The sequence below is a fragment of the Sturnira hondurensis genome, unplaced genomic scaffold, assembly GCF_014824575.4.
Source record: "Sturnira hondurensis isolate 20B ecotype Veracruz unplaced genomic scaffold, ASM1482457v3 Scaffold0008908, whole genome shotgun sequence".
In the NCBI taxonomy this organism is placed as follows: domain Eukaryota; kingdom Metazoa; phylum Chordata; class Mammalia; order Chiroptera; family Phyllostomidae; genus Sturnira; species Sturnira hondurensis.
Window position 1 is genome coordinate 1493381 of NW_028081539.1, and position 27477 is coordinate 1520857.

General features: G+C 33.4%; 1 long non-coding RNA gene across 1 annotated transcript in view; it reads left to right on the forward strand.

Moving 5' to 3' along the window:
- LOC118993822 (uncharacterized) overlaps positions 1-27477 on the forward strand; it is a 57946-nt gene that overhangs the window by 14266 nt on the left and 16203 nt on the right. Inside the window, exons 2-3 of the long non-coding RNA XR_005067951.1 lie at positions 2175-2375; positions 22800-22924. This is a non-coding gene — a long non-coding RNA (uncharacterized LOC118993822). The remainder of the gene's footprint in view (positions 1-2174; positions 2376-22799; positions 22925-27477) is intronic.

Sequence of the window (27477 nt, forward strand, 5' to 3'; positions counted from 1 at the left end):
CATAAGCTGTACACTGTAAAATTATATTTTTATTGCCAGTAATTAATCAAGATTCAGCTTCTAAATGGACTAAATGTTTTCAAAAATAATAACAAAAAATAAATTAAGTGGACCAAGGATTTGAAGAGGCAAATCACAAATGGAAAAACTGAATTGCCAATAAATTTATTTTATAAGTTCAGTATTACTAGAAATTAAGAAAATGTTTATTAAAGCAATGAAGTTTAATTTTACATCTCCAAAAGGGCAGAAATAAAAAATATAATGTATTAATATTTATTAGATAATATCTCATAGGCATGTATTTGGAGACACAGCTCTTGTCTACATTGTCAGTAGACATCTATTCAAGGAAAAGCATTAGGAGTACAACTTAGGAAGAGTCTGTAGAGCTAGGTATCCACATACACTAAGAGTCAGCAATCATTTGTGCATAGATATCTGTTGAGTAATTCTGGTAATACTGAAAAATTAATCTAAATTATGAGTAATATAGAAATGAATTAATAATTATATATTTAATATCCAGATAATTGTACAACATATAGTTGTTAACTATATGTACATGTATTAACACAGATGAGTCTTAAAAAATTAAAAGAATGAAAGAACATTGAAAAGAAGTATGTCATTTACATAAATATAAACATATAATGCTATATTTGTAGATATATGATAATGATTATGGATATGAATTTGAATATACATGATAAAAAGTGGGCCTTTGATTTATGGTAATATTTTAACTCTTTTTATAAAAATACACCTTTTTTAAAAAAATTACAATGCAAAAACAGTCCAGCCATGTGTTACAAGTGAGTAGAAGCTATATCGTGCTTACTAAGGTGTGCCTTTGCTCTGCCTTGTTAATATTTCACAATTTAAATATTAAAATTTAAATTAACCTAAATGAGAGCAATGTGAATTTCATGGTTTTAGCTTTTCTCTGGTCATGTGAAAGACTAAAAGTAAAGTTTCTTAGTAGCATTATTATGACCTAGAGCATAAGATTTTATTTCTACAAAGATTAAAATTTACATATTGGAAATTTAGATTATATTTATCTTCAATAGTACAGATGCAACTCAACATACAATGGGGTTATATCCCAATAAACCTGGGGTTCAGTTGAAAATACTGTAAGTCTAAATACATTTAACACACCTACCTACCAATATCATAGCTTAGCTTAGCCTATGTAAAGTGTCCATAACACTTACATTAGCCTACAATTGAGCAAAATCACATAACACAAAACCTATTTTATATATAGTGTTGAATATCTCATGCAATTCATTATGCAGATGGCTTTCAAACCTTCATATAGTCAAACAATTGTAAATAGAACCACTGTAACTAGAGAACCATCTGTATATCTAAAGAAATTTCTTGATTTGGAATATAATGTATAGTAAAGATGTATAGCAATGCATCTGTTGTGTAGGTTATAACTTTTTACAAGCTATCATATACACATATATAATTTTGTATATAATATACTATTATACTAACATAATACTAATATCTATACACACATATATGTGTGATACATGTAATAGACTACCTCTCCTAGGCTACAATCCTACATAGCATGTTATTGCATGTATCAACACAAGATTCAATCAAGCACAAGAGAAAATTATGCAATCAAAACACATGGTAAGCAAAAGATGTATGAGGCTGCAACCAGTATAACCAGTATAACATACTGTTTTAGGACAAACTTTTTAATGTATAAGTAGAAAAGAATACACTGTAAACTAGCAAAAATATAATATAGTAAATGCATGAACCAGTGACAGTTGTTGATTATTATGTGTGTAAAGATACATGCTATCCTTTTATACTATTGGCCTCCCAGTAGTTTTGTTTACACCAGCATCACCACAAACACACAATTAATGCTTTACTCTACAACCTTACAGTAGCTGCACCATCAGAAGGCAGGAGAAAATTTTTAGCTCCATGTAAACCTATGGGACCACCATTGTGTATGTGGTCTGTTGCTGACCAAAACACATGCATATACATACACACACAATAGTCTCCCTTTTTAAAATGCAGGGCCCAGATCTTGGTTTCTAAACACTGCAGTGAGTTGAATAGTGTTTCTCCAGTACTCATACCTTCATGAACATAGAGATGACACCTCATTTGGAAACTGGCCTTTGCAGATGTCATTATTTAAGATGAGGTCATACTGGTTTTAGATGGGCCTTAAATCCAGTGACTGATGTCTTTATAAGAACAGGAGAGGAGACAGCGGGATCCCCAGGAAGAAGCCCTTGTGATGAAACAGGCAGAGACTGGAGTGATGCAGCTGTAAACCAAGGAATGCCAAGGATTACCAGCAGGCACCAGAAGCTCGAAAAGAGGTATGCAACACATTCTCCTTTCAGAGCCTCCTAAATGAATCAAACCTACTATTATCTTGATTTCAGCACTCTGGACTCCTAAACTGTGAAACAAATTTCTATTGTTTTTAAGCTACTTAGTTCACGATAACTTGCTATGGAAGTCCTGGGAAATGAATGCAAATACCATTGTCCAATAAAAGGCATCAGGCCTCCACAAGGAAACCACTAATTCTAGGATTGAGGCAGGGAAAACATAAGAAGAGCTTAGAGCATTATCCTTTGGTGACAAAAAATAAAGAAGTAAGCACACACAGATGGACAAAAAAAAGATATCAGGTCCTATCAAAGAGTCTCAGAAGATACGCTGAGAAATCTCCCAACGGCAAAAATTGGAACAATTTAAACAATAAAATAATAAGGTAAATATCATAATGAAAAATAAAAGTAAATCTCCATGAGGCTATTCTGATATGAGTAAATGATTGAATAAGTATGACAGCAGGAGAGAGGAGATACGTCTTTATTACAGAAGAATTTCAATTATTCAGTGTGGATGGAACTGCAGCATCATGACTAATTGATGAATACTGAAATTAGTAGGTGAAAGAGAATCTTTGTATAGCCCTAAAGTTCCTTTTTAAAATTTACTAAATATGGTGTTGTTTCAATACATGATCACAAATTCTTAGATACCACTCTGTCTAAGAGGTATTGCTTCATTTCCCTTATCTTTAGCGTGGGCTCAACTTAGTGACTTGCTTTTAGCAAAAGGAGTACAAAAAGAGAAAAATTGTAACCTGAGAGTAGAGAATCTGATATACAGGTTCTGTATACCTGTGTACAGGTTCTTAACCAGTGATCAAGGTAAACATCACCAGTGAAAAATTATACCAATATCATGGTTAATCCTAATATAATGTAATAAAAAGAGAATATAATATCCGTGACATTCTTCCCCCAATTCCCAAACCTCCATCTATTTGTGAGAAAACATCAGACATATCCCAACAAAAGCACATTTAACAAAGTACCTAACAAGTGTCTTCAAACATGAAAGGGTCAGGAAGCCAAGGAAAGACTGAGAAATTATCATAATTTGAAAGAGACTTAGGAGATGTGACAACTAAAGGCATTGTGGGATCCAAGATTAAATTCTGAAGCAGAAAATAAAGGCAGTCGTAAAGCTGGTGAAATTCAAGCAAAGATGAAGTTTTAATCAATAATATGTACTAATGTTAATTTTTTTAGTTTTGACAAATATATCATAGTAATGTAAGATATCAGTACTAAAAGACGTTAATGAAGGGTATACAGAACACTATTTTTGTCACTCTTCTATAGGTCTAGACTTGTTTCAATATTAAAACTTAAAAAATGCATGGAACCACCCTCGTCGGTATGACTCAGCTGGTTGGGTGTCATCCCATAGACCTAAAGGTCACAGGTTCAATTCCTGGTCAGGAAAAATGCCTAGAGTGCAGGTTTGGTCCCTGGTTGGAGTGTTTACAAAAGGCAGCCAACCAATGCTTCTCTCTCTTTTTCTCCCCCCCCTTTCTCTTTAAGAAAGCATGTCCTCAGATAAGAATTAAAAAAACATGCATAGTACCAAAATTTTGAAATATAATTAATTTCAGATTCTTTATAAAGCTCAAGCACTAATCACCTTAATTATATATGGGATAATCAAAAGCCTAGCCGAATAAATAATTTGTTCAAGGTCACAGAACATATTAGCCATAGAGGAAACTTTTTTCCGCAGATGAAAGGCCTATTTCTGAAAGTGTACAGAATATTTCCTTTGAAATACAAGAGTCAGAGTGACTAATAATGTATATGTAGCCACACATAAGAAAGTCTTTTCCAAAATTCTTTTCAAGTGTTTTAGTAGCTTCCCAAAGGACTGTGGATATCATATCCAACCTAAGGTTCCATTAAAAATGCAGAATAGTTTAATTTCATGACTTTAAAAATGTTAAATTTTACATTTCTCTTCCACAGGACTTAGAAGATTTATGGATAATATCAGTGAAAATAGTACTTAGTATTGAGTGAATGAATTCATGCTGAAATGTTTGATTAAAGTAAGAAAGGACTACCTACTCATTTAGTTGCTTAGGTTCTCAAAATGTTTAGAATGATCAGTAAATATTAAAAATGAGTTAAAGTAGTTGAATATTCATAGAACACTTTAAAAATTATTTGAAAACAATTCTATCTCTGTGCCATAATATTGTTTTATTTATCTTTCCCTAGTTTTGTTATAGATTTCCTCACAGTCTTAATGTCTAGTTACTAAACTTTGGATTAAAAACTATCAAAATAAATATTTGGTAATTGTTTTTAATATGGAAACCTGAACTCTAATTCAATTAATATGTCAAATCATAGCTGGGAAACTCATAACTAAACCTGCATACAGAAATAATTGAAAATGGGTTTTTTGCAACTATCTTTTCTATAATTTACTTGTGAAAAGATATTTTTAGTCAAATGGTTAAACTATTTCAATTTCAGTGATCTCAATTTAATTCTAGGCTTTGAATACTTTACCTCCTTTCTCATTCACATAATTGTATGATTTCTTTTTAACTTTAGACTCATACACTTTTGACAGGTGGTTTGTCTTGTTATTTGTGACTGCGAGTGACTGATTACAATTCAGTGCATATTGATAAATTATCTGCTTTTCACTTTCCCTTCTCATTCACTTCCAAATACCCAATCAAGTACATTTAGGATGGTGTCATCAAGGGTTTCCAGTGCACAGTATTTTTGTCATTAGTGTTGTATAAAAATCCTTCTAAGTGAAGAAAAAATAACTGTTTTCATCCTACTCTGTAAAAAAAATTATGATGACATAAACAGATTACTTTTTTTTTACTTTGTAGTGCTAGTAATTTTCTTCCTTACAATGCTGTGATATTCTTTTCCTACCTATCAAATATTTGATTGAGAGAAGTGGGCTTCTTCATTTTAATATGCCATATTTATTATACTATTCATGATCTAGAAAGATGAAGCTTTCTGTGTTCTTACTGACTTATGTCTATAGAGGTTCCGATCTTTAGTTTTACATGTTTTCTGTTCTCAATCTTTCCTATTTGTTGAAAGGAGATTTGGTAGATGTTTAGGGACATAGTTAAGGTCAATTACTATGAAGTCAGGGACTATCGACCCAAATGACTGCAGTGGCCAGGCCAGGAGACATTAGTGAGGTGAACCAGCAGGGGATTCTATCCAGTGCATCTCCTTCTACGTGAGACAGCATGGCTTGGCTGTAGTTGATTGTGCCATGAGGGAGGGCATTCTGATATCTGCAGATGGTCCATTTATCAGAAAATGCCAGAAATTAGTATTTTCATTTGGCATCTCTTGAATTTTTAAATGCTGATTTTGTGTTTCTTTTAAGCTGCTTAAGCCAAACTATAACATATCTGCAGGTTGGAATTGGCCAACCACTAATTTGATCCCACTGATAATTCATAATCACATTTAATAGCAATTCTCTACTAGTATGTAGAGTCAAATCTGAAATTTCTTCCAAAGCTTTTTTTTAAGTTAAAATACTAGGGAGCTGGTTAAGAGCTAATCCATATCAAAGGGAATGTTTTTGAAATCTGGGGAATAGATGAACACTCTTGGCATATTTTTCAAATAATTATTTGAAAATCCTAGAGTTCAGAGAGACATAAATACGTGTTAAAGACAATAGGTTCTGAAGAATAGGCTATAGACATGTTAGTTAAGCATGACTTTTTTTACTACACTTTTTAATAGCCTCTCGGAATCTTTAGTATGCCAACTTTAGGATATTTTCCCTGAATTCTAAGGGGTCATGTAAATTCAAACATAACTCAAAGGAGGTTTCAGTTCACTGTACATGAACAGAACCAACCACACTTAACATTCAGATAGATAAAGAAGACAAAGATATTGTCATACATCCATCAGAAAATAGAATTTTAAAAACAAGGCCAATAATATTACAAACAAATAATCTTACAAACTCTATTGCTAATTTCATTTTTTCCTTATAAGCAATTCTTGTTCTGTTGACCTTGAATTACATATGTCTTTTGTAAAGACATCTGCCTCTGCATGAGAAGGGCTAGAAGCCCTGATTCGGTTCCTTCGACTAAAGTGACCAGTGGGTGTACCAGGTGGTGCCACCTTCCACCGGTGCTCATGAGGCTGCTACACAGTTACTGGCAGACCACTGAGAACACACAGCCCAGGCCTTATAGAGGCTATCATATTTGAAGACTAAAGTTTCAGTTAATTTATTGTAGTGATGAACAATATAAAAGTGGGAGGTTATAGAGTCCTCTTTTAGAGAATTATAATACTAAACCAGTGGTTTTCAATCTGTGCGATGTAAGAATTTTTAAAACATGCAATACCTGACTATTTAGTCTGGGGCACTGACCTCTTTTCCCTTAGACTGTCAACTAAAATTAAATGACAGCATTGAATACAATAATACCATGAATCAAAATTATACTTATTTTTTGTCGGATAGGCAAAAAAGTTTATTTTTTGGTGTGCTGTAGAATCTTAGTAGTTTATGTGTGCCATGAGAGGAAAGAGATTGAAAACTGCTGTCTGAACTATCGACTCAGTCCTTAGTTACTGATTACCCTGAGGTAAGAACTTATTATACACTATGAGGACATCTAAAAATTTCTACAGACTTCTAACTCATCCAAAAAATTATATGTCACAAGTACCATTAATCACAAAGATATTTTTAAACCACAAAGCAATATATTTTACCACACTAACTTAGGGACAGTCATTATACCAGTCTTTGCACATGCACATGAATATTTATCTACACATCCTGAAATGTAAATAATTGTTGCAATGTATTCATTTGAAGAACATTTTACATTTACATAATAGAAATAGGGAAAGTCTAGCTTCTTCATTTGATTTAAATGACTTCCCCATATTGTGGCTTAATAAAATGACAGCTCATAAAAGTAATGCACTAACTAAAAATGCAGGAAATACTAAACATATCTAACTATATAGAGCCTCCTTCCATTCTGAAGATGAAAGAAAACTCAATTCCATCCAATGGCCAAATGGTGATCTCCAAAAACAGCTTGCATGTAAAAAAATCACATAGTTTTGTTCTACTGCATTTTGGACTAGAAAGTCATGTTATATATATGAACATAAGTCATAGATTGTAGGGGACTGGTTGGTTTTAGTCTGGCAGATATGACTCAGCTCTGTATGGAAAATCTGCAGAAGCGAAGTGGTGGGCAGGAGCCAGACCTCCAAACTGAGTTTTCCCGTGGGAATCAGGCCTAGAAAATGCACACGGACTGTTATGGCTTGCTCTTGCTAAAACTCCATGACCCTGGTCTAAAACAACAAATGTGTATTGTCTATCTTCAGGGTAATATCCAAAGCCTGTGTGAGTTTTCCCAAGGACAGAGCTTATCAGCTCGTTGCCATTCCCCTCTGCGTGTTATTTTCGTTTCCTTGATTGTACCTAAAATGTAGACAATATATTTTATGTAATAGATAATAAATCCTTCTCTGATGTAAGACTTGAGGAAAACAATAAAAGCCTCTCGACAAAGGTTGACGCGCTCCCCTCTTGAGGGAGTGGAAGAGGCATCCAGAGGCACTCTCTCCCCTTGGGAGAGTAGCCATACCATTCCCTTTTTCTCCACAGGATTGTTGTCACCTGTGCATTTATTCTCGTCGTCAACCACAACAGGCGGACTCTGGTGGCTGGAGTCTGCCATGATAGATACCTACCTGAAAACAGAGAATAGCTCCAGTCCTTGTTTAGCATTAGAGTATTCAAAATGAAACTGGCAAGTAATAATTCCTAGGAATTCTAGCTCATTTGTGGAAGTAAAGAACATTTGTTAAAAACGACAACAAAAAAAGTCAGCCTTGGCCATCTGGCTAAATTGGTTGAGCATTGTCCCATGCACCAAAAGGCTGAGGGTTCAATTCCCAGTCAGGGCACATACCCAGGCAGTGAGTTCATCCCTGGTTACAGTGTGTGTGAGAGACAACCAAAACATGTTTCCCTCTCACATTAATGTCTCTCCATGTCTCTTTTCCCCTGCCTTCCTTTCTCTCTCTCAAATCAAGGTGCATGTCCTTGGGTGAGGATTGAAAACAAAACAAAATATGTCATTAGGCCACTAGGAAATAATAGTCTCTTGGTAATAAGCAGAATCAGAGTGCTTGGGGCATGCAAGCATGCCCAGGATGCGTTGCTTTTCTGCTTCTCACCATCTGAATGAGGTTAGTTTTCTTTCCAAAGTATTGAATTTTTTTCTTTCATAAACTTTGTTGAATAATGGCAGTCTACATTTATGTTTGTTTCAAATACACATGTAGTCACACACAAACACAAATATATAAACTTTGCCATCATAATACACTTATCACATTAAAGCTGTTATCTTAATTGGAATTTTACACATATTGCAAACATTTTATACAAACTCACAGGTATGAATTAAAACCATGCTTGGTGACTCAGATCATTCACGCTATCCTTCTTTATAATTTAGTCTTAAGCTTCATCTATCAATGTGATTTCATCTGTCCAAAGTCTTAAAGTCAATTAGTTCAGTTAAAACCACTATTTAAGTTGAACCTATCAAAGAAGGAAATCACAACTTAGATCAAATGTTTTTCAAAGAAATGACATTAATATTTTATCCAGGCAGTTAAAACAGAGAAGCATTCAAGGTGAACATTATCTGAGATTCAAGAGAACAAATCTTAAAAAAAACAGTTATAATACTTCAATATATTTAAACAAATGCATCCATTCCATGAATTTAAGTAGTTTGATCATTTTTCTGACTCATAATAGCAGAGAGGGAAATTTAGAGAGTTCAAAGAAATGGGAGAAAATCAAATTCCAAACAAACATAAAAGAAAATGCTGCATTTGCGTAATATTTCACACAATGGCAGGATCAAAGATGACAGAGAAAACAGTTATTTTTAGAGGAAATTATTAAGCTGGTGTTTATTGTGACTGGATTTACTTTAATTAGCAATAATACATGAATTTGGATGCTTATTCTTTCTCTACTTATTTTACAATATATTAAAATATTTAATTTTATTTGTGTCATTTTATGACTATTAGTTATCCCTGTTTTATTTATGTTTGTTTGTTTCTTAAATAGCAATCAAATATCATTATCATAGTTCAATTTTCCCAAGCTGGCTTGACAGAATTTTTCTTTGAAAAGCAAATATTTTTCTCTGAAACTAATAATTCTCAATTTCCCTTATTTTAGATATGCATGAATACCAGTTTCATAATGGCTCTTTTAATATGAAAGATTACATTATTTAATATATTAATCTGTTCTAGAAATAGGCAGTTGTGCATAAAACTCTTTTTGCTAGAAAATGCTTCATATTATACCACAGAAGAATATTGTCAAACTCATTGGCAGGTTAGGCAGTCTTTTGTCTGGAGAAGATAAGTCCTTTTCTCAAGGACTGAGAACTAGGAAGGGATCCCTAGAAGACAGAGTTCATGGCCAAATCATATTTATTCTGATGTTTCATATGTGCTGCTTACTGTATCCCTTATCCAGTCAGATTGTGGGTAAGGCTAACAGCTTAAATATAAAGTTTAACACATTATCGAAACATAGAGCTTTTTCTCACATCTTGATTTCACTAATTTGTGTACTTTTATGGAACTTGTCTACTTCGTATCAAAGAAAAAAGCACCCATTCAGAATGCTTTATATGTCTTAGCACTGATAATAGCAGGTCATGCATTTGCTGCAGAAGGCAGACACAAAAGGACATTACTTTTATGGCACCTTGAGTGTTCAAGATTTATAACATGGCATTGTTATGCAAGGGAGACATTGCTTGCTTTAATATCAGAAATCTCTCATCTCCAAGTCTTCTAAATCTAGTTTTAAATCTTTAAATATTCATAGGTATTTTTTCTTTGTGATACCTCATTTGTCTTTTTTAATATTATTTATTTATTTTTTATTGTTGTTCAAGTACATTTGTCTCCATTTTCACCCCATCACACCCGCTAACCCACCCATTCCTGCCTCCCAGCTTCAAACCCACCCCCTCTGGCTTGGTCCACATGCCCTTCATACATGTTCTTTTTTAGTTATGTATTTTGACTTATGTCCCTATAGAGTATATGGAAAGATTTGTGTGCTTGATAAACCCCCAAGAAAGACTCTACAGGAACATTGTCTATAGATTCAAAGGAACAATTATTGAAAATAAGTCATTCATTATGATTAATGATGTTCCTTTTATAAAGTGCAGAGAAGGTTTGCTCAAAGAATGGCATTATCTAGCAATTCAACCAGGAGTCAGAAGTTAATACAGCTACAAACACATATGCAAGCAACTTCTGCAAGGAAAGTGGGAAGACCTGTTGAGCCAAATAAAAATAACAACAATGATGTTGGGCGTGACATGGGGCAACTTTGTCACATATTCTGTTGGGACTGGCCCATGATTTTGATAAAACATATACTTTCATAATGCAGCAGTTTGAAGAGGTGAGTGTTTGTTACAGGAGATAACCAGAAACCCTATAAACACCCAACAGAGCAAAGGCAGCCACTGACTTCTTTGCACCTGTCATTACTGGTTAGGTCTAGGAAGCCATGAAGACAAAAATAATCCAGACTGGTTATAAACCAGATCTGTCCTAGTCAACAAAAGGATCATGAATCAGGCTCACAGGGAGTGGAATTCTGTTGCTGTGTGATGATACTAACCCTGATTACACTTACAACCTAGGAGAGGGACTGGCACAGGGGATCTGTTCAGTACATGTTGTAGGCCGTCCAATTCACTTAGCCACGCAGAGTGTTTTCTGTGGATATTGTGCTGGGACACACTAAGTAAACTGTCAAAAATATAAACAATAAAAAATACATATTCTATATATGTCATTGAAAAATTTTTCAAAACTGAGTGGAGTTTCACTAATGATAATAAAGTATAATGCAATGGAGTTCAGCTTTCAGAAAAACAGATTCCAGAATAAATTAAAGAAAATGTTCTTTGTAAGTTAAATTTGTTTTAATATAGCGTCTTTTTTTCTTATTGTTGTTCAAATACAGTTGTCTCCATTTTCCTCCCACTATGCTCCCCACCTGAGCCATCCCCACTTCCCACCCTTGATCCTGCCCTCTTTGGGTTTTGTCCATGTGTCCTGTATACATGTTCCTGAAAAAATCTTCACCTATTTTTCCAATTATTTTAAGACAGTAGAAAGTTTTGATGGGATAAATGTGAATATATATGAATAAAAAGCTGAAGTTTTTATCTTAGATAAGGGAAAAAAAGATCCTGGCTTATTTTACAATGGAAAGCTTTCCAGATGGCCCTGAAATTCATGTTATTTTGAGGGATGCAAAACTTTTCTGAATGTAAATTTTTTTCAGGGTAAGATAATTGAAATGTACCAGATCAGACAGGGAGAAAAGGTAAAAGAGAAATGACAGTTCTACTATGTCAACTTAAAAACTTATTTAAATTTAAAAAATTGTTTGGAGCTTGTCAAATTTCCATTAAGTCTCATCTCTTAGATTGTTAATTTAAAGACAATGTAAGCACACACATGATCATAGCAGGCTATTCACTACAGCCAACGTCAACACATGGAGCAAACCAAATATCCATTCACCAGCAAATGATAAGCAAAATGTGGTTTACATAAACAATGTAACATTATTTAGGCTTTTAAAAGAAAGGGCATTAGGACATGCACAACAACATGCATGAATCTTTATATTATAGAATATTATACCATGTAGAAGAAATGAGACTCAAAAAGACACATATTGTATAATTACACTTATCTGAGGAATCTATAGTATCCAAATTTATAGAGAGAAAGGAGAATAATGGGGACTAGGGACTGTAGGAAGTGTAAATAGGAAGCTGTACAAGGAGTATAGAGTTTCATTTTTGTAAAATAATAGAAATTTTGAAAATTGTTTGCATGACAAAGTGAAAATATTTAACATCACTCAATTCTATATCCATTGCAGTTAATAATATTATATTGTATGTATTTTACTATAGGAAAAAATAGACATTATCACCACAAAATGGAGCATTTTTGGTTAACATTTTTAATATTATGGATATACTATACAAAATGAGTTAATTATATCTCCTCCAATTTAAAAAATATTTAAAGACTTTAGGTAGAAAAAGTAATTTTCCAAGTGCACCACTATTAGATAAGTGGATGCACATTTTTCGATGAGGCTTTCTTAAACCAAAGAATAATTCACACTGTGTGGCTTAGCATGAGGGCAACAATGGGTGCAGCAGGCTGTCCTGTGCACACAGTAAGACTTCAACAACAGTTCTTTTTGGAGTTAAAAAGAAGAGCAAAATTGTATTTTGAATAATTACTTATGGTTACTGTGAACTAAATTAGGTATTACCAAATCAGTTTGGAAATTAAAGTATGAGAAAGCTTACTAGTAGAAAATTACAATCTGGCCTTCGGTTTTCATGTCTACGTTATCTCCTTGGTTAGTTGTTGCAATATCTAATACCCAAATCAGGGAATAAAACAAATAGTCTAGTTTATTATTTTTGGATTAAGAGTTGCAAGATGAAGGGAGATTTCTGACTATTTACTAAGTCTCCAAACAATTTTTATTCATAGAGTAATGTAAGTTTTATCAAAGTTGCTAAACCTAACCATCATTGCTATGTCCCATCATAACCTTCGTTAATATCATCTTTACATATAATATGTGATCACCTAATGAACTTAACTATTTTTTTAAAGGTAGCAGAATGAATTTTATTTAAAGAAAAAATAATTTGCACTACAGTACTGGCCCACATTTCTCTTCTGACTCACCCAAACTTTACAAATGAAATGAAGACCTATAAGCTATGAGCATGCACTCATGCAAACTCACACAAACACACACACATACCTTTCACTTTTGAACTACCAAGAAAGAACAAAGTAAGCAGAAAAGTCCTTTGATGAATGATAGGGTTTAAGGATGACAATTTTTCCACCTTTGAGATATAGTTGACATGTAGTATTATGCAAGTTTAAGATGTACATGTCAGTTTGGTGTATTATGTACAGCAAGATGATTACCATGAGCTAACAACTGCATCATGTCACATAACTACTGTTCTTTTTATAGTGAGGACAAACTAAGATTTACTTTTCTTTGCAACTTTTGAGAATATAATAAACTATTTTTAACTATAATCAGAAGGCTGTATATTGGCTGCCCAGAGCTGGTAACAGGAAGTTTGAACTCTTTGTCCAACATCTCCTTTTTTTCACCACTCAGCAGGCCCTTGGTAACCACCATTTTAGCCCCTGTTTTTATGAGTTTACCTTTTTCTTAGATTCTACATATACGTGAGACTGTATAGTGTTTGTCTTACTCTGTCGGACTTACTCCACTTAGCATAATGCCCCCGAGGTCTATTCATGTTGTTGCAGATGGCAGAATGCTCTCCGTTCTCATGGGTGAATAATATTCCATTTTATCTATATCACATCTCATTTATTTATTCATCTGTAGACAGACACTTAAGTTGTTTCCATATCTTGGCTATTGTGAATAACGATGCAATGAATATGAGAATGTGGATATCTTTTCAAGATCATGGTGTCATTTCCTTTGGATATATACCCAGAAGTGGAATTACTGGCCGACCAGAAATTACTTGTAGTCCTATATTTAATTTTTTGAGGAACCTTCATACTATTTTACATAGTGGCTATATACACTAACAGTGCATAAGAGTTCCCTTTTTGCCACATCTGATAAACAGTTGTTAATTATTGTCTTTATGATAACACAATAGGTGTGAGGCAATATATCATTATGGTATTGATTTGCATTTCCCTATTGATTAGTGGTGTTGAGCTTATTCATTTACAATTTTTATTGAATTTATTGGAATGACAGTGGTTAATAAAATTATACAGTGTTCAAGTATATAACTATATAATAAATTATCTGTATATTTGACTTACATTCACTACCCAAAGTCAAGGCTCTTTCTCTCATTTATCTCCTCTTCACCCTTTTCTACTTGCATTCACCCTACTTTCTCCCTGGTAATTACTACACTGTTGTCTGTGTCTATGAATATTTTGCTTCATCCTTTCGCCTTTTTTTGCCTAGCCCCCCAACTCCCCACCCTCTTGAGATTTGTCCTCCGTATTTATGAGTCAATTTTTATTTATTTATTTATTTTTTTATTTAATAGTTGATAAAGGAGGCAAAAACAAACAATATGGTAAAGATAGTCTATTCAATAAATAGTGTTGGCAAAATTCAACAGATACATGCAAAACAGTGAAACTAGTTCACCTTCTTAAACCACATACAAAAAGAAACTTGTATGGGTATCCAATTTGCGGCCTACTGGCCACATATTGCTCAGGATGGCTATGAATGTGGCCCAACACAAAATCGTAAATTTACTCAAAACGTTTTTTTGTTCGTCAGTTTTCATTAGCATCTGTGTACTTAAAGCAACTGTTCTTTCAGGGTTGCCCAGAGGCACCAAAAGTTTGGACATTCCTGGAAAGACTTAAGTGTAAGACTTAAAACCATAAAAATCCCAGAAGAAAACATAGAGAGTAAAATCTCTGACATTTCTCATAGTAATATTTTTTTCTGTTATATCCCCTCAGGCAAGAAAAACAAACAAAAAAATAAACAAACATGACTACACAAAACTTAAAATTTTTGCACAGCAAGTGAAACCCATCAGCAAAATAAAAAGACAACCCACTGAATGGGAGAGTAAATTTGCCAGTGAAACATTTGATAAGAAGTTAAATATGTAAAATTACAAAACTCAACACCAAATAAACAGACAATCCAATTAAAAATGGGTGGAGGACCTGAATGGACACTTTGGACACTTTTCCAAAGAGGACATAGAAATGGCTAATAGACATATGAAAAGATGTTCAATGTCACTAATCATCAGAGAAATGCAAATAAAACCACGAGATATCACTTCACATGGTCAGAATGGACATCATCAATAAACTGACAAACAACTATTAGTAGTGAAGTTGTGGAGAAAGGGAAACCTTGTGCACTGTTGGTGAGAATGCAGACTGGTACAGTGACTGTGGAAAGCTGTATGGAATTTCCTCAAAAATTAAAAATGAAATTGTCTTGTGACCCAGCAATTTCACTTCTGAGAACATATCTGAAAAACTCAAAACATTAATCCTAAAGATTATACATATACCTATGCTCATCAAAGAATTATTCATAATATTTAGGTTGTGGTAGTGCCCTTCAGTAGATGAGTGGATAAAAGGCAGGGTACATACACACAATGGAATACTACTTGGTCATAAAAAGGAAGGAAATCTTGCTCTTTGTGACAGCATGAATGGATGTGGAGAGTATTATGATAAGTGAAATAAGCCTGTTAGAGAAAAACAAATACCATATTATATCTTTTATATGTGGAATCTAATAAACAAAATATATAAACAAAAATATAAGCCTCTTTTAAAATACTTATTGGCCATTTGTATGTCTTCTTTGGAAAACCATCTACTCAGTTCCTCTGTCCATTTTTTAATCATTATTTTTGCTATTGAGTTGTATAAATTTCTTATATATTTTGGATATTAGCTCCTGATTAGTCATATGATTTATAAATATGTTCTCTCACTATGTATGTTGCCTTTTCAATTTGTTGTTGGCTTTTTTTTTTTTTTTTGCTATACAGAAGCTTTTTAATCTGATGTCTCACTGGCTTTTGTCTATTTTGCTTTGGGGTCATATACAAAACATCATTGCCAAGACCAACATCAAGAAAAAAATTTCCCTTACATTTTTTTCAAGAGATTTACAGTTTTATGTCTCACATTTAATTATTTAATCCATGTCAAGTTATTTTTTGTATAAGTAAAATAACTATCCAATTTCATTCTTTGACATATTTACAGATAATTTTATAAAACAGCTATATTTTTAACATAATTAATACTAAACTTCTTTCTGAACACTATTTCTCAAAGCAGTAGAATGACTCCTAGTGGCATTTTGTATACTTTCTTTAAATTGCCAAGTACTGAAATTGTAACTTTTGAAAATATAATAGTAGGGTTTGAAAAAAATTGATATATTGAATTTCATCAAACCAATTAAAAACTAACATGGAATGTACATCACCAGGTGTGAACTTTTGTGTAAACTGTGGACTTTGGGCTATTATAATGGGGCAATGTAGCTTCATCAATTTTAGCAAATGTATCCCTCTGGTGGGGAATGTTGACAGAGGGGGTGTTGTGCATGTGTGAGGTTGGGGCATATAATAAATTTCTGTGAAAATATTAAACCACTCTTTCTAAAAGATTTTAATAGTAATAATAAACTTAATTTTATACTCAAACATATTTTAAAAGAACTCCCCTCCCACATGCACACTAAAAAGCAAATTAATGAAAAAAACCCACATCTATCAAAATATATCTTTGAGGAACTGAACAGAGAAGCCACAGACTGGGAGAAATATTTGCAATGCATATATCTAGTAAACTGGTAATATCCAGAATATATAAGGTACCCTTAATTCAATAATAAAATAATAAACAACCCAATTAAAAATAAGCAAATACTTTAAGAAAGGCCAATGAACATGAAAACATGTTCAAAATCATTAATCATCACAAGATGCAATTTAAACTATTCTTTACTCCAATTAGAATGGCTAAAATTAAATGCCTAGAAGTACAAATATTGGCAAGAATGTGCTTCTTAATGTAAAATGTTTGAACCATTTTGAACAAAAAAAGTTAGCTAGTTTTTCACTGATATAGCAATTTACTCCATCTATTCAAGATAAATGAAAACACATATTCAAATACAAGGATGTTTATTGCAGCTTTATTCATAATGATCAAAGCCTGGAAAAAACTTAAATGTCCAAAAAAGAGAGAGAAAGAATGGATAAATCATGGCACATTTATCCAATAGAATCCCACTCAGCAGTAGAAAGAAATAAACTTTTTCTTTTTTTGTATTTAATTGCTGTTCAAGTACAGTTTTCTGTCTTATATTCCCAGCCCTGCCCACCCCAGTGCTCCCCACGTTCCTCTCATTTCCACCCCCCACCTTAGTTATTATCCATGTGTCCTTTATACTTGTTCCTGTGAATTCTTCCCCTTTTCTCCTGTGATTCTCTCCACTCTCCCCTCTGGTCCCTGTCAGCCTGTTCTGTATTTCAGCACCTTTGGTCATATTTTGCTTGCTTGTTTGTTTTGTTGTTTAGGTTCCTGTTAAAGGTGAGATCATATGGTATTTGTCTTTCACCACCTGGCTTATTTCACTCAGCATAATGCTTTCCAGTTCCATCCATGATGTTGCAAAGGGTAGGAGTTCCTTCTTTCTTTCTGCTGCATAGAATTCCATTGTGTAAATGTACCGTAGTTTTTTGATCCATTCATTTACTGACGGGCATCTAGGTTGCTTCCAACTCTTGGCTATTGTAAATTGTGCTGCAATGAACATTGGGGTGCATAGGTTTTTTGGATTGGTGTTTCAGGGTTCTTAGGATATACTTCTAACAGTGGAATTTCTGGGTCAAAAGGCAGATTCATTTTTAGTTTTCTGAGAAAATTCCACACTGTTTTCCATGATGGTTGTACCAGTCTTCAATCCCACCAACAATGAACTAGGGTCCCCTTTTCCCCACAACCTCTCCAACATTTGTTGTTTGTTGCTTTGTTTATGATGGCCATTCTGACCAGTGTAAATTGGCATCTCATTGTGGTTTTAAGTTTCATCTCTCTGATAGCTAGCAATATTGAGCATCTTTTCATGTGTCTCTGGATCCTCTGTATGTCCTCCTTGGAGAAGTGGTTGTTCACATCCTTTGCCCATTTTTAGTTGGGTTGCTTGTCTTCTTAGAGTGGAGTCATGTAAGTTCTTTGTATATTTTGGAGATTAAACCATTGTCTAAGGTATTATTGGCAAATATGTTTTCCCAAACAGTTGGTTCCCTTTTTATCTTAATACTGTTTTCTTTAGCCATGCAGAAGCTTTTACTTTTGATGAGATCCCATTTGTTTATTCTTTCCTTTATGTCCCTTGCTCTAGGGGACATATCAGTAAAAATATTGTTGCATGAAATATCTGAGATTTTTCTGCCAATGTTCTCCTCTAGGACTTTAATGGTGTCATGGCTTATATTTAAGTCTTTTATTTTAGTCATAGGGATCAGACAAGAAAAGGAAATAAAAGGCATCCAGATCGGAAAGGAGGAAACAAAACTGTCATTGTTCGCAGATGACATGATAGTGTACATGGAAAATCCTATAGACTCTACCAAAAAAACTGCTCGAACTAATAAATGAATTTGGCAAAACAGTGGGTTACAAAGTCAATATCCAGAAATCAAAGGCATTTTCTACTAGCAATGAATTAGCAGAAGGAGAAATCAAGAAAAAAATCCCATTCGATATAACAAGAACAAAAATAAAATATCTGGGAATAAACCTAACCAAGGAGGTAAAAGACTTGTATGCAGAAAACTACATAACACTGAAGAAAGAAATCAAGGAAGACACAAATGGAAACATATATCATGTTTGTGGATTGGAAGAATTAACATCATCAAAATGTCCATACTACCCAAAGCAAGTTACAGATTCAATGCAATACCTATTAAAGTACCAATGGCATATTTCACAGACATAGAACAAACACTTCAAAAATTTATATGGAACCATAAAAGACCCCAAATAGCAGCCCCAATTTTGAGAAAGAAGAGCAAAGTAGGAGGGATCACAATACCTGATATCAAACTGTATTACAAGGCCACTGTAATCAAAACAGCCTTGTACTGGCATAAAAACAGGCACATAGACCAATGGAATAGAACAGAGAGCCCAGAAATAGACCCAAATCTCTGCAGTCAATTGATATTTGATAAAGAGGGCAGTAACATAAAATGGAGTAATGATAACCTCTTCAACAAAGGGTGTTGGGAGAACTGGACAGAAAGAAATAAACTATTGATGCATACAACTATACGGATAACCTAAAGCACATATAGATGGAAGAAAGCCATTCATAAAAAGAGTACATACTATGTGATCCCATTTATATCAGTTTCAATAACAAACAATTACAGATGCTCTTTGATTTATGATGGGTTGTGGCCTGGCAAATCCATCACAAATTGAAAATATTGTAAGTCAAAAATGCACTAATACACCTAACCTACTGAATGTCATTGCTTAGCCTAGCCTGCATTAAATACTTATATGAGCCTACATATGGACAAAATTCTCTTGTTATTCCTGCCCAGTGTCATGACGAAGTATTGTACAGAATATCATTAGCCTGAGAAAAGATCAAAATTTAAAATTTGAGGTACAGTTTCTACTGAATACCTATCACTCTCAGTATTCTAAAGTCAAAAATTTTAAGTCAAACCACATTAAGTCAGGGACCATCTGTAAACTGTTCAGATAGAAATAAGAACAATGTTTATTTCTGTGTCAGAGAAACTGATTTGGAAAGTGAACAGTGAATCTTTTTGCAATGATGGAAATAATCTATAACTAGGCAAGAAGGTAAATTAAATGGGTATATATGTGTGTTAAAACTGCAAATTTAAGTTCTGCACATTGAAAATTTTATCTCAGTTAAAATATTAACATATATAAAATAAAAGGTAGAATAACTACTTGGTAAAAGGGTCTTCCAGATATGTTTAATTGAGGGATGTGAGATGAAGAGATTGTCTGGATTATACTGGCAGGCCCAAGGATTTTTATAAGAGGGAGGCAGGAAGAAAAGAGTCAGAGATGTGGCAATGGATGTGGAGGTTACAAAGAGAGAGAGAGATTTCAAGGTACCACACTTCTGGTTTTAATAATGGAGGAAAGAATCATAAGTCTAGGAATGCAGGCAACCTCTAGAAGCTGAGCAAGGCAAAGAAACAGATGAACGCCTACATTTCCCAGAAGAAATAAAGCACAAGCAACATTTTGATTTTTGCCCAGGGAAATCTATTTCAGACTTCTAACTTCCAGAACTGTACCATTTTAAGTCTGGTAATTTGTGACAGTTTGGATGCAGAGTTTAGAAGAGTGAGTGGGAAAGAGACAAGTTTGAACAAACGAAAGGCTAATATCATCCATTGAAATGGGGAAGGTTAGAGACCAAGTTTTGTGGGGGGAAACCACTAGTTCAGTTTTGGACATGTCAAATTTGTGATGTCTCTGGTTTATCAAAATACGGGCATCTGAATGCAAGTTAGATAAACAGGTTGGGATGGTTCAGGAGAGAGGCCTGAGCTAAATCCATGATTTGGGACTGAGAAGCAGGTACCTAATATTTGCAGTCATGAGCCTGGACAAGATTGCTGTGGGGCACAACTGGAAGCACTAGAGTTTTATTGAGTGGGGCATCGGTGCATCCAGAAAAAACCTAAATGTGATTGGCATCCAATGATTACCTTCAGGTATAACAAAGAAAACTTTTGTAGCAAAGGGAAAGTATAAGCAATATAAAGTACTTACAAGAAAAGAAAAGAGGCAGGAGAGATAATAAGTTGAATTTTTTGGAATTAGAAAGTAAAGCTTTCATAAATTTAAGGTTAAACAGAAATCAGTAAAGAGACTATCACTTGATTGAAATACTTTTCAAAAGTTTCATGCTTTAGAAGCTACTAAGGATGGAATATATGAACAAAATGACAGTTGAAGAAGGATTAATTCTATTTACTCATACTCTACATAAGAAATAATTATTCACATAACCATAGTTGATATTTGCTATGCACTAATGTCAATTAATAAGCAGGAGTTTGAGTTTGGTGTTATAGAGCTCCGATACAGAGTTCTAAAATCAGTTTTTGTGTTTTAAGTAACATCAGAATTTTTTACCATACTAATTTTTATTTTAATGTGTAAGATCAGTAGAAAAAGGGGAATCTATTGAAACCAGGAAATTGGGAAGATAAAACAAGCAAAATTGATTACTTTGCCAGATTCTACAAATACAATTTTTATGTGTTAGTGTACATGAAGGATGAGTAAAGAACCTAACTAAAAAGAAAATAAATACAGGTAGCTTAATGAACATTTCTAGTATAATATGAAAAGTTCGTATTAAAACAAGTAGTGCTAGATATTTTAAACTTTAAGTTAAATTTTTGAAAAATTAAATCACTGACAAATAAGTTAGATTTGTTGATATGTAATAAAATTAAATATGCACTTTGAGTATCATTTCTATGTTTTTCTTAAAATATTGAATGATATATCAGAATTTTAAGGCAATATAGGATGCATATTTTTACTTATTTTTTGGATTGCTTCAACAGTGTACCCAAAAGATACTTATCCACTAGACCAGCAATTTTTAACTTTCTTATCTCATGGTGCACAAAAAATACATTTTTGCCAATCTGACAACAAATATGTATGCGACTTTAATTCATTTATACCAGATGACTATTGTTGTGTTGGCTTTTGTCATTTTTTCTCATCTGACAATTTAAATGAAAAGAGGTCAGTACCCCTGACTAAATAGTCAAGTACTGCCTGTTTTAAAAGTTCTTGAGGCACAGCAGTTGAAAAGCACTGCATTAGAACAACGTTCACTGTGCACAGACTGTGTCCAAGCGCCCTTATGCACTATTTTCCCACTAGAAAGAGACAGAATGACAATATGTAAAGACGGCATAAAGTGAGTCACTTGGTGATAAATGCAGGGGTGAGATCAATAGAGGAAGAGATGAGGGTTGTGTGAGGGTGATTCTTTATTTAAGGGGTCAGGAAAGGCCTTGCAATTAAGATGACATCTTAGGCTAAAAGAAATGCATGGTAAACATTTGGGATAAATACCTAGGAGAAAAGTCTTCCAAGAATTAAGCATGGCAATTTCAATAGCTCTTTATAATTTTTAATGGAATACATTGGGGTGACAATAGTTGATAAAATTATGTAGGTTTCAAGTGTCCAATTCCATCGTATCTGTGACAGTTTGGATGCAGGGTTTAGAGAGAGTGAGTGGGAAGGAGTGTGCTGTGCATTCGCCACCCCAAGTCCTGTCATGTCTGCTTCCATCACCACTTATCCACCCTTTCCTTTTTTCTCCCTCCCCACACCACCCTTTCCCTTTTGTAATCACCATAGTGTTGTCTGTGTCTATGAGTTTTTTTTTGGGGGGGGGAGGTGTGATGGTGTCAGGGCAGAGGGGACTAATCCCTTAAACCGTGCTTTTGCTTGCCTTGTCAAAAGAACAAGACACGGTGAGCCTAGACAGATTATAAGGGAGGGAACAGTGAAAGGACAGATCATGTGGAGTTATGCCTTTTACTGTGAAACAGAAGAAAAACCACTGAACGGGTTTTAATAAAAGAATACTATAATTTGACTTATGTTTTTTTAAAGGATGACTCTGCTAGTCACTGTGCCAGATGGAAAGATTGAGTTCTGCAAGGAATTAGATGTTCTAGCCTGGAAGTTGCAAGTCACGGAGGCTCGAGCTTCATTGGAAATAGAAAGCTGGCACACAGGTAATCAAAGTTGACATCACTGGTTATAGAACAAAAGGAGCATCGTATAGCCTCTTGATAAGGTACACCATGAAGAACACTGTTACTTCTGTGGGGACCTGGTAACTATGTATAGCTTACATATAATCAGTAAGACGTATCATATACACCTAAGGTGTGCATAAAGCTATTGATTAGTTAGCATATACTCACTGAAAGTGTCATAGTCACTAAAGAAAAAGACCCTATGAAACTACTCCAGATTGAAAAATATAAATGGGCATAAAAACTTAAATAAATAAATAAATAAATAAATAAATTTAGCTTTTTTTGTTTTGTTTTGTTGCTACAAAGGACATTATTAAGTTTTACTATGTGAATTATGGAAGTATTATAGTAATGTTAATTTCCTAAAATATAATGATCTCAGTGCTATACTGATAAACTGGCTCTCCTGAGATGGTGGTCAGGAAGCCTGGATTTGTAACGTTTGTGGCATAAATACTCCCACAATGGCTGCTATCAAGCTTCTAATGTGAAACCACTGCAAGGAATTGGGAAGAGATATGCCCATTAGGCTCTTGAAAGCCAATTCAAACTAGTTACAGCACACCAGTAATTGGACTAAGGTTAGGCACGAAAGTGTATTTGGCTTTTAGTTACAATGGGCATCATGTTTGCAACTAACTCTAAATAGGTTCAAAAATTAATTATATAAATATATCTCTCTCTATATATACACACAAATAAATTAATGAGCAAAATAGAAACAGAGCTACAGAAACATGGAGCAGACTGACAGCTGTAAGGGGGGAGGGTCAGGAGGGAACTGGTTGAAAGAAAGTAAAGGGATTGATCAAAGAACAGGTATGAATGACCCCTGGGCTGGGGATTGACTGTGGAAAATGAGAGTGGGCTGGGTGGATGGAGGCAAAGGGGGAAAATTGGGAAAACTAAATAGCATAAACAATAATTAAAATATTATTAAATGATAACTGGTGGAGGGGAAATTAGGGGGTGGAGGAATTGAACAACAAAAAAAAAGGACTCATGGACATGATCAACAGTGTGGTGATTTCTGGAGGGAGGGGGATATCAAGGGGACTAAATGATAGTGGAAAAAATACAATAACAATTAAGTAAAAAATAAATTAATTAAAAAATGGGTTTTAGAAAAATAAAAATAAATAAATTCATACATACATAAATATTTACATATTGAAATAAAATGATATATCAAAGAGATAAAATGGGTAATTTATTATTGGAATATTTTTAAATACTCTCAATTTTTCTGTAAGCTTGAATTGCTTGAAAATAAAAATTAATCAAAAAGAATAAAAAATATATTTGGAGAAGGAGTTTATAAAACAAGTCACTATTTTACATAATAAAGTAGATAAAAATACAACTCTGTATATCAGATATAATGTCAAAAAGAATAATTTAAAATATATTTCTAAAACAAATATTATCTTAAGAAGATAAAACAACCTGTAATACAGAAAAGTAAATGAATTTTAAGCCACTGTGCTCTCATAAAAACCAGAGGTGATATTTTTGTCTATTTGAAGCATTTTAATATTGCCATAGTCCATAAGCACTTCAAAATAATGAATAATCTGCCAATATCATATTCTTAGATTATATATTAAATTCACAAAGATAGAGGTTTGATGATACTAGAAACAGCAGTGGGAAAATTGATTAAATGTACTTTGTCTATGAATAAGGGTGTTTTTGATTTATTGATATTGTGCTGATTAATCTGAGACTACCTGGAGCAGTGAAGCGGAGTAGCAAACCTGACGAGAGACTCCGAAAGAACAACTGGAGGAGAAGTCAGAAAATTGATCATTCTCTACCACTTTTTTGTGGGGCCACACAATAAAATAAGAAAATATGACACATTTTTCCAATTTGCTTAAGCAATGATTTTAAAATATTTTTTAGAAAACCAAACATTTTATGAAATAGACTAAAATTACATAAGCACATTTTTATGCCTACGTAAGTGAGGAAAAATTTTAAGGTTAATATTTTAAATGAAGTAGAGTGTTATCACTTATACTATTCCATGAGCATGAGCAGTGAAAGAAATGATCCATTTTAACATAAATTCCTATTTTTTTGAGCTTTCATGATCATGTCTTCCATGAAGCAGATGAGGAGGGTGCAACAAAGAATTGTACAAAAAGAAAATGGTTTCTATCCATAAATATTAAATGTTCAACCGAATTTCTCCAATGAGTAAGAAAGAGCTTTAAATATGTTTTATGCAATGTGTTTTTTATTTGCTATGCAGAGATTTCTTACTCTCCATTCTCTTTTTTCTTTCTGTCTGTCATATATATTAATTAGTCAAAATGTGACTCAGTGCAGCTAGAAAAGTATCCAGTCTTCACTCTAGACTGTTTCAACACTAAGAAACATTCTTTATTTTTCCCTCAGACAATACTGTTTTTTAAAACAAATTTACCATAATAATGAAATATAATTACATTGCTATGAACAAAAGCATAATAGAAAAACAGCATTTGACCAGAATCATTTTCTCCTTTTTCCTCTGCATATATATTTTGCATATAAAATTAAATCACAAGACCAACAACCAAAAACATTCCTAGGTTTTGTCCTATAATTTGAATAGATACATCCACTGCTCCATTCCTTCCTCTGAATATGACCCAGAGTTCACTGATATTCTAAGGATGATCCAGAGACTAGACAGGCCCCTCAATCACCCACCCATTTATGCTTAAGATGTGCACAAGATTTATTTGTAATAGTACCATTATTCATAATGATATCAGAAAGGAAGGTAATTTTCTAAATGTTGTGCTGTGTTCTCTTTAGTGGAATATAGTATAATATATTCCATAATATCAAACCATTAGCATTATATAGCAAGTTTTGGAAAAAAATACAAAATAGTTGCTAGAGCAAGGTCCCATTTTCCAATTGAGGACACATCCCAGTATTTCCTTTGCTTTCCTTAGCTTTCTTTTTTCCTTTACTTCTTTTGCATGTCTGTTTTTTTTTTTTTATTTTTTCTTACCAAGGTTTCATTTTTTTCAGTGTTACTGAAATAATTGACATACATCACTCTAAAAGTTTAAGGTGTACAGCATGATGCTTCAATTTTTACATATTGTAAAATGACTAGAATAGATTTAGTTAACATTCATCATTTCATATAAATATAATAAAAAGACAAGCAAAATACTTCTCCTAGTGATGAGAACTCTTAGAATCAACTATCTTGACAACTTTCCTATATATCATACAGCAGTGTTCACTATACTCATGTTCACTATACACACTATACGTCCCAATACCTTATTTATTTTTTAACTGAAAGTTTGTACTTATGACTTGTTTCACCAATTTTGCCCATTTCAGTCCTAAGTACACTGCATTTTCTACAAAATATAATTCAACTTCCAGACTAAAAAGATTTTAAAATTATATTGACAATGTTATTCAGAATGCCACATATTTTAAAAACCTTCATTGAGGATATTGTTATTGATTTTATTTATTTATTTATTTTATTATTTTTAAAAATATATTTGTTTATTTTTTTAAATATTTTATTCATTTATCTTTAGAGGGGAAGGGAAGGAGAGAGGGAGAGAAAAATCAATGTATGGTTGCCTCTCATGTGTCCCCCGCTGGGAACTGGCTGCAACCCAGGCATGTGCCCTGACTGGGAATTGAACCACGATCGCCTGGTTCACAGGCCTGAGCTCAATCCACTGAGCTACACCAGCCAGGAGGATATTGTTATTGATTTTAAAGAGAGTGGAAGGAAGCCAGAGAGAGAGGAGAGAGATGTGAGAAACGCCAATTGGCTGCCTTTCATACACACCTCAACTCAACCAGGGATTGAACCTGCAGTCTTTTGGAGTATAGGATGATGCTTCAAGCAACTGAGCCAACCAGCCAGGGCAAGAACACCCACTCATTAAGTAGTCTAGTTTAATAATTCTCATATATATATAGAATTATATATGTACTATATATATAGTACATATATAAATGTTTATGTGTGTATATATATATATTCTCCGCATTCATTTAGTCAATCAAACCAATTAGTATATTTTAATTCCTAAAAACTTATGGTCTCTCATATCAACACTAATAAAAACAAAAAATATTCAAAGAAACTCACAGAATGTATAAAAACTATCAATTGTAAAGTCCTGGTTGTACAAAAATTTGCAAATATTAATTAGTATGAAGATAGAAACCACCAAAGGAAAGCAATTGAAATTATAAATCATGTATTTGTAAAAGTCAAGTGCTATAATTTTTATACCTGGCACTACCATGGAAAACATTCAAATAATAAAACAGATTCTTGTCTAACAAAATAATTTCTTCATATTTATAATATTTGCACTAACATTTCTTATTTTATTAGTCTAGTTGTGTTAGAGACCATTTGAAAAGCACTTAATAAATGGCGTACTGACAAAGCAGAAACATGTTGTTTTCTATCCTTTAGCACTTGGTTTAGATGTGCTTCTGGGTTAATAAAAGAAAAGAAATGTTGCAGCTTAAGTATC